Below are 14,091 nucleotides of genomic sequence, written 5' to 3' on the forward strand. Positions count from 1 at the left end.
GCACTGCAAATATGTAGTTATAATAATCCAGGCCATGAGAAATATAAAATAAATTATCTGAGGACTGGATTCTACTGGATTCCAGTACTCTATAAACTTTAGAGCATTGGTAGGATCCCCAACTGGAATATAAATAAAGCAAACCCTTGCAAAGGTTTATAAGACTGTACTTGGTCCTCTCTTACTGCCCTAATTTATGATTGGTGGGAATTCACAAGCTGTGAAATGTGCTGGTCACAGAGCTGATGGCAATAACTTCAGAATATGAACGAGAGCATCTGGGTTGCTATTTACCTTTGTTTCACAAAGTCAGCTTTTTATCTTTGCATCATTTAGCCTCAGAAATATGGCTGGGTTAGACAGGCATGTGGAGCCTTCTATGGGACAGAACATTTGCTTCCTGTAACTTCGGTAGTTTCTTCTATAAAAAAATATACCTTTTGCTTTCCCATCACTGTGCTTTCCTCTACAAGAATACAAAACAAATTAATGTAAGTAAAAATAACCAGTAGCTTTCCCCTGTAAAAGAAATAACGGTGCTGAGACTTGGAAATTCCTTATTTTATGTTGACTCTATAGTGGGTTGGGTAAGGTGAAGGCCCAGGCAGCAATCCTGGGCACAGAAATCTCATTTAGACCCCACTTTCCAGACTTCCATAAGTGCATATAAATTTGCTTTGTTTTAATTACAGTTTAATTTCTCTGTGCCTAACTTTGATGCCTTTGAGTTTCAGTTTCCATATTTGTCAAATGGCAGAGAGATGATAAAGCTGTCAAAAATTTCTCAATTGCCATGAGTTGCCCTTGGCCTGAAAACTACGGTATTGAGTCTTGTTATTGTTCACCAAAAATGGGAATCCAATGGAGATGGTTCCTGTGTGCTAACAATTCTTCTGTGCTTGATGTCCAGAATATTTGAGACTAATTCAGGAATAGTTTGGTGTAATTTAATGGTCTGTGTTATGTGTGGGTTCAGACTAGGTAATGACAATGGCTACTTTGAATCTTTGACCCAGTAAGTTTTTTTACCAGAAAAAAGGAAAACCTTAACTTCTTTGGTGATTGGTGGGTCTGAATCAAGGTACTGCCACCAAATCAGGATCATTCTTTTATTGTGGTGTGACTGGATGTAACAGCCCAGCCTGCATTTGTTTGCAGAGCCTCTTGAGGCTTTTCTGAATTGATGGGTTGGTATAAAAGAAACTTAGAGGTTGTTGTCACCATATTTCATTTTCTGTTCTTGCTTGACTTGTGTTAGCTCTGCTGAGTTTATAGTAAATGTTATTTGTGATGAATCCCCTTGCTTGGCTTCAAGTGTATTTATGGAGACAATTTTGACTGCTTAGTACTACTTTTACTGCTCACTGCCCCCAGGTCTCCTTGTACAACACATACATATTAAGCACCATGGTAAGGACTGGTCAGCTCTAAGGGAATGGATTGAGGCCAAAAAAGATAGAAATAAAATTTTCTTGAAAGAGCGAAGGAGTTTTGCATCCAGTGAGACATGAAACTCTTTCCTTCCACTTCCAGAAGGGTCCTGTCTCTTATGGCCAGCACTGGAAGTTGGAACAGCTTCCTCCTTCCCCTCTAACTGGCAGTGCAGAGGAAGCAGGAGGCTGGTGCAGCCTGGAACTTCTCATTCTTTCACTTCGAGCAGGCAAGTTTGTTAGTTGTTCTGTGTTGACTCTGGAGCAAACAAAAAACGTTGTTTGGTCATTCCTTGTTTATGTGCTTCTAATGCTTTTTGAGAGCTTATTTACAGAGATGCCAGCTTGAAATTGATAATTTAGCATACATAGGATTTGATTAAAGTGCCAGTGAGATGAGTTACAAATCTAGTCTTCCTCTCATACATGCCTTCTGTCTGGTTGAGGTTTGTTTATTTTGCACCCTTCTTTTGAGTTTTTGGGTCAAGCCACAGACTGGGGCTGCCTTTCTAGAGTTTAGATATTGAAAAGCTCTTAGAAATTATGTTAGAGGAACTCTATGAACATTTTCAAATATCCTGAATGGCAAATGGTTTTGAAGAAAATTTATTGTTAGAGATCATAGGTATTTTGAATCCAGAGTTTATTCTTCCCAAGCAGAGTGTGTACAGCATGTGAGATGTTCCTCAGTGTCATTGTTTTATCATGCCTGGTGTGATGTGGAGATAATTGAAATAGCTCTGTAACGTGCAACTGATAAGGATGTGTGTAGCAAATATATATATATTTATTTATGTTTTGACATGTTTGAAAATATCAATTGGCAGTATTCTGTATGTTTTCTTCCCCAGCCTGTAAATGGTTTTAGTTCCACCTTCTTTTCTTGGCTAAGAAATTTTTTTCTGTTTTTCTTAGCTGTCACAGGACATCATGCTCGGGTGGCCTATAATAAATATCTCTTACTTATATATATCATTAAAACTGCTGAATTCCTCTTCTTTTAGATGTTGAGAATTTAGGCAGGATTCTAGGCAGGATTCTCAGTTTACATTCATGATCAGAGCATGCCTCCCCCAAGCAGGGTACATTTCTTTTTTACTGTTTCTGTTTTCAAGAACTTTTAAAGTGAGTATTTTACTCAGCTGGTGGGTGGGTGATTCTAACTTAGTGTTTCATTACTCTGTTATGTTTTTATTTCCTCTGCTGAATGCTAGAACTGGAATTGCAGAGAAGTTCATCCAAGATTCTCTGTCTTTTACTGTACGATTAATCTTCTAATAAACTTGGGTAATGTATTTCTAATTTGGATCCCTGTTCATTTATTTTACCATTGAAAGGAAGAACTCACAAGAGAGGCTCGGGTTCATGTCAGTGTTTTCTTCTTCTTCTAAGTTTTCCACAGCCCACCTGGTGGTCCCTGACCACCACATATGGCTCAAGAGTCTTTCCAAACCTAGTGACCTTTGGTAGATCCAAAAAAATCCATTCTAGAGCCTGAATCCCATTGGGCCTCCACTGGTGGAGGAGTGGTGGATACCATACTGAGTCCCAGCCTTTTTCCTTACTGCAATATCTGTAGAAACAAATGCAATCTAAGCAAAGATTAGATTAATTTTCATCCCATTGCCAACTTAATTTCACCTGATTTGGCTGTGTGTGCGTGCAACACTGAAAAAGGTCAGCTAACAGTCTTGCAAATACTGTATTCTGAAAACTTTCTGTTTCTTCCTTTTTCTGACCGTATGATGGGCAACCAAAAGTGATTAATTGTACACAACTACAGTGGCAGCTTTTCCCCCAATTGTTGATAAAATGCTGATAAATGTTGATAAAATTCCTGATGTTGCTGGTCACATAGTCCATTCAAATTCGAAGAAGAAAGAATTTTTATTAATTAAAATAATGATGGCATTTATTTAGCAACGGGAAACTTGTGATCAGAACTTTGAAGTTTTACATTCTTTCCCCCGTCAAATCCAAAATGCAGCTGGGGGTTTCTCACAGTAAGGACTGAACAAACAGTGAGGTCCCAGTGAAAACAATAACCCTGGTGTGATGCAGTATATCTTGCTGTTTTGCATAGTAGCTTTTGTAAATATCGAAGGATTTTGTCTACAGTTTATAAATAACTTTCGTTCAACAACAGCTGCAGCGGAGAGGCTCAGATTATGCAACTGCCTTAGAAGAGTCTGGACTAAACTGAGTAATCAGGTTGAAAATTTGTTACCTGGGAGTTGAGAAATGAGCCTGGAAGAGGCAGGAAATTGCTTCCTGGGGGTAACTGAGATCCAAATAGTCGGGAAGAGAGCTGGAGCGGGCGGGGGCTCTGCCTGGGACAGGACTGTGGTGTTGAACGCTCCTTTGGCAGTGATGGGAGCTCAGCTCGCTGACAGCAGGGCCTGCAGCTCATCAGGGCCCACAGCCAGTAGGTGCCAGTGCAGCCAACTGGGATTATCAGTCACAGCAGGGAAGGATGATTTGTCAGGGTGCAGGGTGGGAGAGGGGGAAACCCAAGTCAGAGTCCATGATTTCAAAGCTGTAAATCTACGAGCTCTTTCGGAAAAGGATGCCTCTACTCATGTTTAGATTTCTCCAAGTAAGAAAATGGTGATGGCTCATCACCAGCCCGACACTTTCGGAGACATCTGTGTTTAGTTTACTGCAGATTACAAAAAAAAAGAAAAAAAAAAGTGAAAAACAAGTAAAATTTTCAATCCCTCCCTCTGATTTTTTTTTTTTTAGAATAAAAATGAGCAGGTTTTGTATGTAAAGGAAAGGTTAAGTCCACCTAAGTTAGAACTGTGATGAATTGTTATCAAAAAGGTTATTTTAATCTGCAGTGGTCAATCTACAACTGGCAAATACTGCCTTGGAGAAAGTAATCATGGGCCATAAAGCTGGAATAGTAGTGCTACATTCAGAGTCATGGTTTTGTCTTATAGGGACTTTTTCTTATGATTTGGTTTAATACAGAAGCCAATAGGAATACTCACAGGTGTAAGAATAGTTCACATGAATTAGAACAACATCTGTAAGCCATATCTTCATATGTGGTGCTGGTGACAATGGCATAAAACAATATGTAAAGATAAGTACTTGAGACTTCAGGTTGCAGAGTTATACATTACACAATTAATTTTTTTTTTAATGCAATTCTTTTTTTCTCCTGTGGCTACTCCTGAATACAGAAGATGTGGAGCTGAATGTGTTTCTGAATTAATCACAGTAGCACTTGTTATAACATGTGTAAGGATTTGGCCTATTCTTTTAGAAATTTCTTCAAACACCTTGAGAAGTCGTGTTTTAATTAAAAACTGGGAAGCGACTCATACCTGTGACTTCAACATATTTTAAAATCCAAACCATTCATAGACAGATGATCTCGATCCATTCAGGAGTTACCTGAGTTCACTTCAAAGGATCAATTTCTATCTGTGTTATTCAAAGGATTGTATGTTTTAAGTTAAAATTAGATGTTTGGGAATGCAGCGTGTTGTGCACCCCACCTCCCCGGTTGTATTTGGGCTAAGAATAAAAGGTGTAGATTCCCTTGAAGCACATTTTGAGGTGTTTTCCTCAACACTTGCACGGCTCCAGACTATAAACTGTCTAGACGGCCTTTCAGAGTTTATTTACAGCAGACAGTGCAGCAGAAGCAGCCATACATGATCGCTGCAGATGAGTTATTCATGTTAATATTTACCAAATAACACTACCTAAACCAGAGAGATTATGAGCTTAATTTAGAAAAGATATTTGTCCTGCAGCACACTACGTCCAGTAGTGCCTCCAGCAGAGGCACAGGAGCATGGAATGGCAGATAACAGCTGCCTTTGGTCTCCCTGGAAAACGCTGGGACTACACAAGCAGTCCGTGCTATTTCTGTGGAAACAAAAGATGTGCCCCGAAAAAAAATTCCTGGGAGGTGAAAATAACAAAAATAACTTAAAGTATACTTAGGAGATATTGGGCCAGTTCCACAAAGACATAAGTAAGCAGAACTTTAAAAACAAGTGGAGCTGTTTATCAGTGGAGAGATTTTCAAAATGGCATAACTGCGGCCAGCCCTTGATGTGATGATACAAAATCCTTTCTCTGCAATACTGGACCCTTCAAGTGAGTGGGGAATGTGGTCAGACTGATTTGAAAATACATCTTTTTAGTGAAGTACCCTGTTACGATTTGTTATAATTGGCACTTCCTCTGGCTGCTTTCAATCTATGTAATTGCAAGCTTTCTACCAAAATAACTTTTGTTTTAGAAGACACTAACAGAGCAAGTACACATACAGTTTCCACAGGAAGTGTAGCTGTGATCTTCCCCGAGTCCCAGGAGACCAGGACATTCCTCCTACCAACATGAAAATTCTGTACATGGTATGGAAAGGAAAAGCATCTGCCCAGGTTCCACAGGGTGTGTTTGTTTAACTGCTCGGTTTTCTTCAGACCAGGACGTACTAATGCAGTTTTGCTAAGAGGTGCATGTTGTTGATACATAAACCCTGTGATTCCACCAAGGAGATGATAGACCCAGTCCCCAGAGCTCCTGAGACTCCCAGGAAGCAGCTCCTAACCTAAGTAAATCTGGGGGCTCACACCCTCTGTGATGCACAGTAGAGGCACCGTGCCTGCCACATGTTGCTTCAGTTTAAGCGGCTCCTCTGCGCCAGTGTTTGCTTTGCAAACCTGCTGTGCTCCTTTCCCCCTCTTCCCACAGCCTTCCAAGGACAGCTGTAGGAAAATGCATGGCAGGTGATCCTGTTGGTGAGGAATGGACAGTGTTGTTGGGGAGCTGAACGCAGGTTATTTCTGAGTACTCGCTGTGCTTGATTTACCGCTGTGCTGGGTTCTGTGCACCTGTGCCAGCTCAGGGATCACGCCTTTCCCCTGCATTTTGAAGGCCTAAAACAGATTAGCATCCCTCTCTAAAGTGTGGATTTGTTGATATTAACACAGAAAGTGGCATCAGATGGAGGCACATTTATACACTGCTCCTGACTGCATGCAAACAGTTATGCTTAGCTGGAGGGGTAAAACCGTTCAACAATTAAAACAAACAGCTAAGTAAAGAACAAGGAAAAGAGCAAACAAATCTAATATCAGATGAACATTCATATAAAAGAATTATACACAGATACAAACGATTTATCGCTTACAGATTACTTTGACTTGGATCCAAGTGAAAATACTGTTCCCATCTGAATCTTTCGGTTTAGTTTTGTTTAAAATTCCCTTTTCCAAGCCCTGAATAGGGCTAATATTTGAGATGGCTAGTTTGTTAATATTTTACCATGTGAGCTAAGATAAATTTTGATCCCTTCCTGTGAGGAGAAGAGAAAATTGTGCGTATTTCTTAAAAATCAGCTTTTTGCATATAGCTTTTATGTATTTGCTATTCAGTGTGTGATTAAATGTTCAAAAGAACATCTTCAGTGAAATAGGACTTTGGTTTATTATTGGTTGGACTAGAAATCTTTCATGTGGTGCGTACTCAGATCAGCTTTATCTCTCTGTTGATCAATAGTTCATCTCTTAAAACTGGAATACTGGGCTGACAACTGTAATCCTGCTTTTTAACTTTGATAACTCTTTTGAGCTCCAGAGCTAAAGATGCTGGAGAATCACTTGCACACTGCAAAGATTATTTGCAAGATTAAGTTGGCCCTGCACACCTCGGCTTAAAAAGTTTTATATTCTCCTGTAGAAATGTTGAGGACGTAGTAAATGGGTTGTTCTGCCATATGTTTTTTGAATAATGGATGTTAACTGACAAAATTTCAGTCAATGAGAAACAGTTTGCATAAACATACTGATTTTTTTTTTTTTAATATAAACCTTTAACCAGTGAGGATGTGTGCTCTGAATTTCAGAGATTTTTTAAGTTGGAGTAAGAAGTTGTTAAAATCTACAGCTTTGAAACCATAACCAAGTTAGAAATCCCTTCAGATCTGGCAGTGTCCATATTTTCTTTGTTTGTTTCTCTTTTTCTGTGAAGTGGTATTTGGTAGCAAACAAGTAATCCAAATTCTGATATAATCCAGAGGGAAATTCTAACAGAGATCACTGATAGAAATGAAAGCTCAGGTGATATGGCTGGCTGCACAGTACTTCCAAAGAGCTGCACAAACCACATACAAAGAAATCAGCATGAAGACCAGCTCTATAATTCCCACATTTCTGGGAGTGCTGAGATTAATTATTAAAAAAAAAACAACAAACAAACCAAAATGAAACAAAATTCTGCCCAAAATCTCTCTTGTTATTTCAGCCTGAATTTAGGAAAATGGTCAGTCCCAGCTAACACCAACTCTGGATCAGCCTGCCTGTGGCAGGAGGACCAGATGACCTCCAAAAGTCCCTTCCAACCTCAACCATCCTGTGATTCTGTGAAGAGCAGAATATTACTGGGATGTGAGTTGAAATGTTCTGTATATAAAAACAATCAGTAGAATTTATTCTTTTTATTATTATTATTATTATTATTATTATTATTGTATTCACCTGCCCAATAAACCTGTACTATCATTTTATATTTGATCACGTAGTGGCAACTTACCAAAACCAAAGAGACCGCGTTTGTTTGTTTTTAAAAATCCATTTATAAATGGCTACAGAACATGAAAAAGCCACTGGCCCAGGGTGTTCTGAGTGCCACAGAATGCTGTGTCTTTGCTTCTTCAGCTCTGAGCTGTAGACCAAACAGTTGTGTGCTGAGCACTATGAGCTTTTAGCAAATACTGATGGAAAAACAAAGGGAGAGAACAGCAGAGAAATAATTATACATTTATTTTCAGGAAATTCTCTGACCTTGTTTGTGCTAATTATTAGTTCCAGAAGAAAAACATTTCATTCTTTGATTCTAGTCCTTCAGCTTGGAGATTACTGTTATTTGCACAAATCAGTCTTTGTTTGCTCATTGATACACACATAAGGTGAAGTCCTTTTTTCTGTAGTATTTTGAAATCCAAACTGTCTAACCTTCAATATTAAAAGGCTTACATAATTTTTTTTCCATGGAAATTCCAGCTTAGGCTGGATGGCTCTTCTAAGGCAGGGATTTATTATGATTTTGGAGTGTAAAATCTAATAAACACATCATAATTTAGTTAGCTGTTTTTAGAGAGATTCAAGTTTTTGCACTACAGGTGCTTAAATTCCTGAGTTCCTGGTATCACTGCTGGTACCAGGTGAAATTACTGAAGCCCTGAGAAAGGCCTTTGAATTCAGGGACTGAGTAAGAGACCAGAATTTAACCTTTCAACAGGGGAAGGGAACATTTAAAACATGCAGTATACAACAGTATAACAAGCACAACTTCTAAAGCAGCGTCTGCACAAGCTGTAAATCTGGTGGTGGAAGACTCAGCAAAGGCTGAGAATTTGAGCACTTCCCTGAATTAACTGGAGCAGGGGAGGAATCCAGTCGGTCATGAACCTGTCTCTGTTGCTCCTTGCTGCCTCAGAGCTTCCTGGAGTAAGTACTCTGGGACAAGCTCTCCCTTTGCCTCGGTTTTCATTTGTTGGGGGAATAAAGGTAAAATTCTATTGAACTCTCAGTCCTGGTTAGATAATACATTCCTTCCCTTTGCCTCGTTTAGGGGGATTTTGTTTTTTTTTAATTTAAGGAATGCCTTTTGTTCCTCTCCTAAAATTCCAAACGGTTTTCAGGGATGAAAGTGGAAAAAAAAAAAAGTTGTCCCTATGGCACTGAAGGTTTTTCCCGCTGAGCATCCCAAAGGCAGGAGACAAAATATAACAATTCTTTCTGCAAAAAACAAACTCTGGCTCCTGATCTCAGCTTCATCAGTTGGGAGTCTACGAGCAACAGCACGAGGCTTACAGAAACAACCACACACTTGCTCACACACTCTTACCTCCCCACACCTAAAATGTGCTGCAAAACTTTCAATTCAATTATCTGCTGGTTTCTTGAATGTTTCTGGGAACATTCCTGTGCAGCCTGTAGGACTTCTGTGAAAAAGATTCATTTTGTGAACGGTGAGTGCTTAAATTCAGGCAAAATTGAACAAGAAAATGTTTTTCTACAAGGATGTAGTCTCACTCTGGTATTGCTCAAAGTGAAACAAGGACTTAGCCTCTGTAGTGATATGTAGTATTTACTTAGTGTCATATGTAGGTGTGGCTATCAGGGAAAATCATTGAACGTATTTTTGTTTTACAAAGTGCAATTGAGAGTGATATTATTTGTAATTAGTTTGGACTGAGATTTTTTCCAAAGCTACTCATTATTCGCTTCGTATGTACACATCAGTGGCTTTTTCTTCCCCTGAAAAGCACAGCTGAATCTCAGTGTAGTGCTATGGCAGTGTAAAGTGATTGGAAAATCCCTGCAGCTGGTAGAGAAGGAAGCAGACACTCCCTAAAAATCTCCCTTCTGAGGTTTTATTAATGGTCATGCTCAGTAACTGACCTCATCACATAGTGCATGTTGGAAGTGAGAGGGTTTGGTGGGAAGTAGAGGTGCTCTTAGTGGCCTGTAGTTGGTTTGGGGAGACAGAAGCGAGTTAAGCCCTTAGGATTCCTAAAACCGTGTCAAGCACCAGTCTGTGTGACAAAACAGCCACAACCTTGGAGTGAAAAAAATAAATTAAATCTATTACTCGTGTGGGCAAAGGAGTATTGTGTTTTCAAGATGTATTGCAGCAGCAGAGTCACACCAGCACTAAATCCTGAGCATTGTCTGTGCAGAGAGGGGATCCTGGCTGTGCCTGTCACCCTGGGGTAGGAGCCAGGCCTGTCCTGCACCAGTGTTGGCTTCTCCCACATCAGCTTGTGGTGTCTGGGATACCCCAGTGGGAACTGCAGGGTGAGATCCAGTTGTAGATAAAACAGTATTATTATTTGTGTTGTTAATGAGCTGTCTTACGATATCTCGTGGTAAATATGATTAAGAAAGAAAACACGACAAAGAGTGGCCACGGTCTGTTCCTTTTAGTTTTGGTTTTCAAAACACTTGTTTTGTTTCTTTGGCAAAAAAATGGGGGAGAACTTAGCCTGAAGTATAGTTTCCTTTTGCCAAGAGCAAAGAAATTATAAAAACAAATTCTTGGCCGCAAACTTAAAAGGATAGGTTTGGAATGTTATCTTAAAGGACGTTACAATCTTGGAGCTTCCAGTCATACTCCAGATAAAGCACTTTGTTTATACATTACCCCATTTCACATACAATAGCTTCTATGGGAGATGAGGTATATGTGTTCATCCTGGGTTTGGAAGACACAGAATTTAATTAGAGGTTTGCTTTTTATTTTTTTTCCTTTCTATAATCTGCTAGTTTTATACATCACACATATGATCTACACTTTTGCAGCAAGTACTAATTAAATTGTTCAGACAGATTTCGTATTGTTGTTCTAGGATTTATTCCCTTTCGGGTGTAAATGCTGAGGAAGCCAAGAGAAACTTTAGAAATATACAGTGTTTGTATCAGTGTGACCTGGAGAAGAATCCAGGAGAGAGTTTTTGGTAACACCTTTAACATCTACTTTAGACTTTGATTTTAGACTTTGTGTTTTGTTTTAAAGAAAATGAGACTTTTAGAGCTGCCAGGGCTAAATTAGTATTGCCATTTCTATACTGATGAATTATCTAAAGTGTGCATACCTTCATGACTGAGAGAGATCACAGTTTGAATGGTGTTTAGCCCAACCAGTAGCAAGCAGGAAAAACTCACTGCCTTACAGCAAGTGTTGACACCCCTCTTTGTTGTTGAAAACAAACCACAAAAGGCTAAATTTTGGGCTTGTGGGCTTAGATAATAAAAACAGGGTACAGTTCAGGCTTCCACTGAAGTTGATAGCAAAGCTTCCATTGTCTACACTAGCAGCAGGATTTCTCTCTGTACAGCAAAGCGTGGGAGAGGTGCAGAGGATCTGTAAATGTTTTTGAAACTCAATACTAACTTTGCTTCTCCTCAGTGCTGAGGAAAAAAACAGTTTTCTGCCTTGAATGCATAGCATTTTCATGCCTTTAAATTCTGCTTGGTAATTTGCTCTTACTTGTGCCTAGCAGTGCTAAAGGCCTACAGAACAGAAGGTGTGGTCTTGTCAAATAAACTTGTGTTGTTTTTGTGGTATCCGCTTGATGCTTCACACTTTTGCTTTAGCAGTAAAAGTGACTTGTGCTGACAGCTGGAGTAATTGCTGTGCATGGGATAAAACTGATTGTCTTTGCACCAGTTCTAAAATATAAGTGTATTCTTGCAGATCTAAGCTGAAATACGTAGATAAATTTTTGCTGTATGCAATAAAAATGGTTTATATGTTTTTCTGATGCTTGAATGTGCAGAAGGCACACGTAACCACTATTAAAAGGTAAAAAAGAGAATAGGGCAGATTTGGAGGCAATGAATTTTATTTTTATATCCTATTCTTTTTCATTGTTTGTTATTTTTATAAGCTCTACTAGTGCTTTTTCCAACTCCCCTTGAAATTAATGAGAGCCAGACCAAGTCCAAAGAGACTTTTGTAGATGTTTAAAAGGTGAAACACTCTTTCGAGAGGTGACAGAGCTCTAACTTTAAAATGTGTCCTGCTAAGGGGAGTTAGGAGCTGTCTACTGGTGCAACAGGTAGGCATTTGCTCTGAGGGAGGTAGAGCTTTAAGCAAATATCAGTAAGTGACGGTCCTGTCACGACATTCATCGCAATTTCTGCCTGCTTCCACATTTGAACATGTTGGAAAATATGGCAAAGGTTTGTACTGGATGCCACTGAAGACAGGTAGTGGATTCTCATAGTGATGAACTCACTTTTGAATTCAGCAAACCACATATTTTGAAGGTCACACATTGTCTTGTGAATCTTCTTATCTCACTAGTCGTTTTTGTCGTGTCATTACGAGCTGGCTACTACAAAAGTTCTTTTTTCTGTTGTTGTTTTTTGGCTTCTTTTTCTACAATGCTGTCTCAGAAGGCGATGGGAGGATCTGTTTTTAATGCAGCATACTTGAGAAAGATAGCGATGCTATTTAAGCTTCGTGCTGTTTGGCAGTGGGAATGAGTTCCAAGGATCTTTTGCACTAGTTTAGGTATTAGCTGTAGGAATGGTTGTATCCCTAGCAATCACCACTGGTAGCAGCTCAGGGGGAGTTTTCCTCAGAAGTTCCCTGGCATCCCTTTGTTCACATTGGCATCAGTACAAGCAGGTTTTAGCCACAGGTGGGGGCACTGGAAAAGTCAATGCTTTGTGACTTTGGAGAGACAGAAAAACACACAGTAACACAAGGACTTGAGGAGGCTTTTTGGCTGATCATTACTGGTCATACTAAATTGGTATAAAGAGCTACAGAAAACACAACTGCATGTGATAAATTTGACAAAACTGCTGGATTCTGTTACACCAGGCTGTGGTAGGAGAGATTCTCAGACACCATCAAGTTGCAGGTCAGATATGCCCAGTATATTCAGGCTCGCACAGCCAGAAAAAGAAATGCGTGTTCCTAACTGTGACTTTTAGTTTTTCTTTAAAAGGCAGTGCTGGCTGCCTTTTAAAGAATCTTCGTTTAATTTCCATTCTTTCATAAAGAGTGATGTTTATTTTGTGAAGCTGTCCAGCTGAACCACATGCACGGGGGGTGAATGCTTTTGCCTAGAATGTAGCGAAGCTTGTGATCAGCGTAAAAGGAAAAACCCGCATTCTTGCTGCCTGCTGGAATGCACAGCTGCATTCCCGGAAGAACCAGCCAGTCCAAAAACCTTCTCCTGTCTTTTCTTCTTTTGTTTGGCCTTGAGTTAGGTGACTACTTTTTGTTTGTCTGTTGATTTCATTTGCAAGACTACCTATCTGTTGTCCTGCAGGTAGGTGCTGGGTTTTGGTCAGAGAAGTGGTTCCTTTCTGGCCCTTACTGAGAAACAAGAAAACAGAAACTGCTAGATGCAGTACACGTTAAGTGTCCACCGTCTGCACAACACAGACAAGTTGTATTCTGCAGTTGGAGGTAAACATTGTTCTCTTGGATCAGTACAATAACTTTGATTCAGGATTAAATGCTCAGGCTGTTTGTCAAGTTCACAACTACCGGAACAATCTGGCTCTGGAAGGAGTGAGTAGCTGATGTGTGTAGCTGCTGTTCCCTGACTGATGTTGGTGTGGAGGCTCCCTTGTAGAGGGGACAGTGGGACAGCAAGATATAGGACACCAAAGGGACAAAGAAAATTAATATTTGTAAAAGAGGATGTAGAGCATGACTGAATGCCACTCCATGACTAAAGGCTACGTCCAGCATAAGGATCCAAAACCCTGGGGCTCTTTCTGCTGGGGGATTGCACCCAGTGACTCTCTTAGCTCACATTCAGTGAGTTGCTGCTGTTTACACAAGTCAGTGCTGTCAGTGGAGCTGTAGAATTTTGCTCTGTAGCCACTATCGGTACTTTATTCAAAATGATTCATAAAACTAGAGTTAGGGTATGTTAACATAGTTTATTGTAGCTGTCATACTTTCCCCTTTAAGCAGATAAAGTTGCCATTCCTTTCAATTTAAAAGAAGAACAGCAAAAAGAGGAAATCTGTATTCTAGTGCAGTGTGCTGTTACCCCCAGAACTGCAGTTTTCAGTTACATTGCTTAAGTTGCAGAGAAACACTTATTTATCTAAACTAATGTAATTTTATGGATCTGTAAAATCTGCATTTTCTCTCGTGTTCC

At 39.7% G+C, this 14,091-nt stretch overlaps 1 long non-coding RNA gene across 1 annotated transcript in view; it reads left to right on the plus strand.

Annotated features, from left to right (window-relative positions):
• Nucleotides 1–14,091, plus strand: part of LOC113995586 — a 50,170-nt gene that overhangs the window by 14,845 nt on the left and 21,234 nt on the right. The gene's annotated exons all lie outside the window — the stretch shown is intronic.

This window comes from Pipra filicauda, unplaced genomic scaffold (genome assembly GCF_003945595.2).
Source record: "Pipra filicauda isolate LSUMZ 115617 unplaced genomic scaffold, ASM394559v2 scaffold82_size2718185_pilon, whole genome shotgun sequence".
NCBI classification, from domain to species: domain Eukaryota; kingdom Metazoa; phylum Chordata; class Aves; order Passeriformes; family Pipridae; genus Pipra; species Pipra filicauda.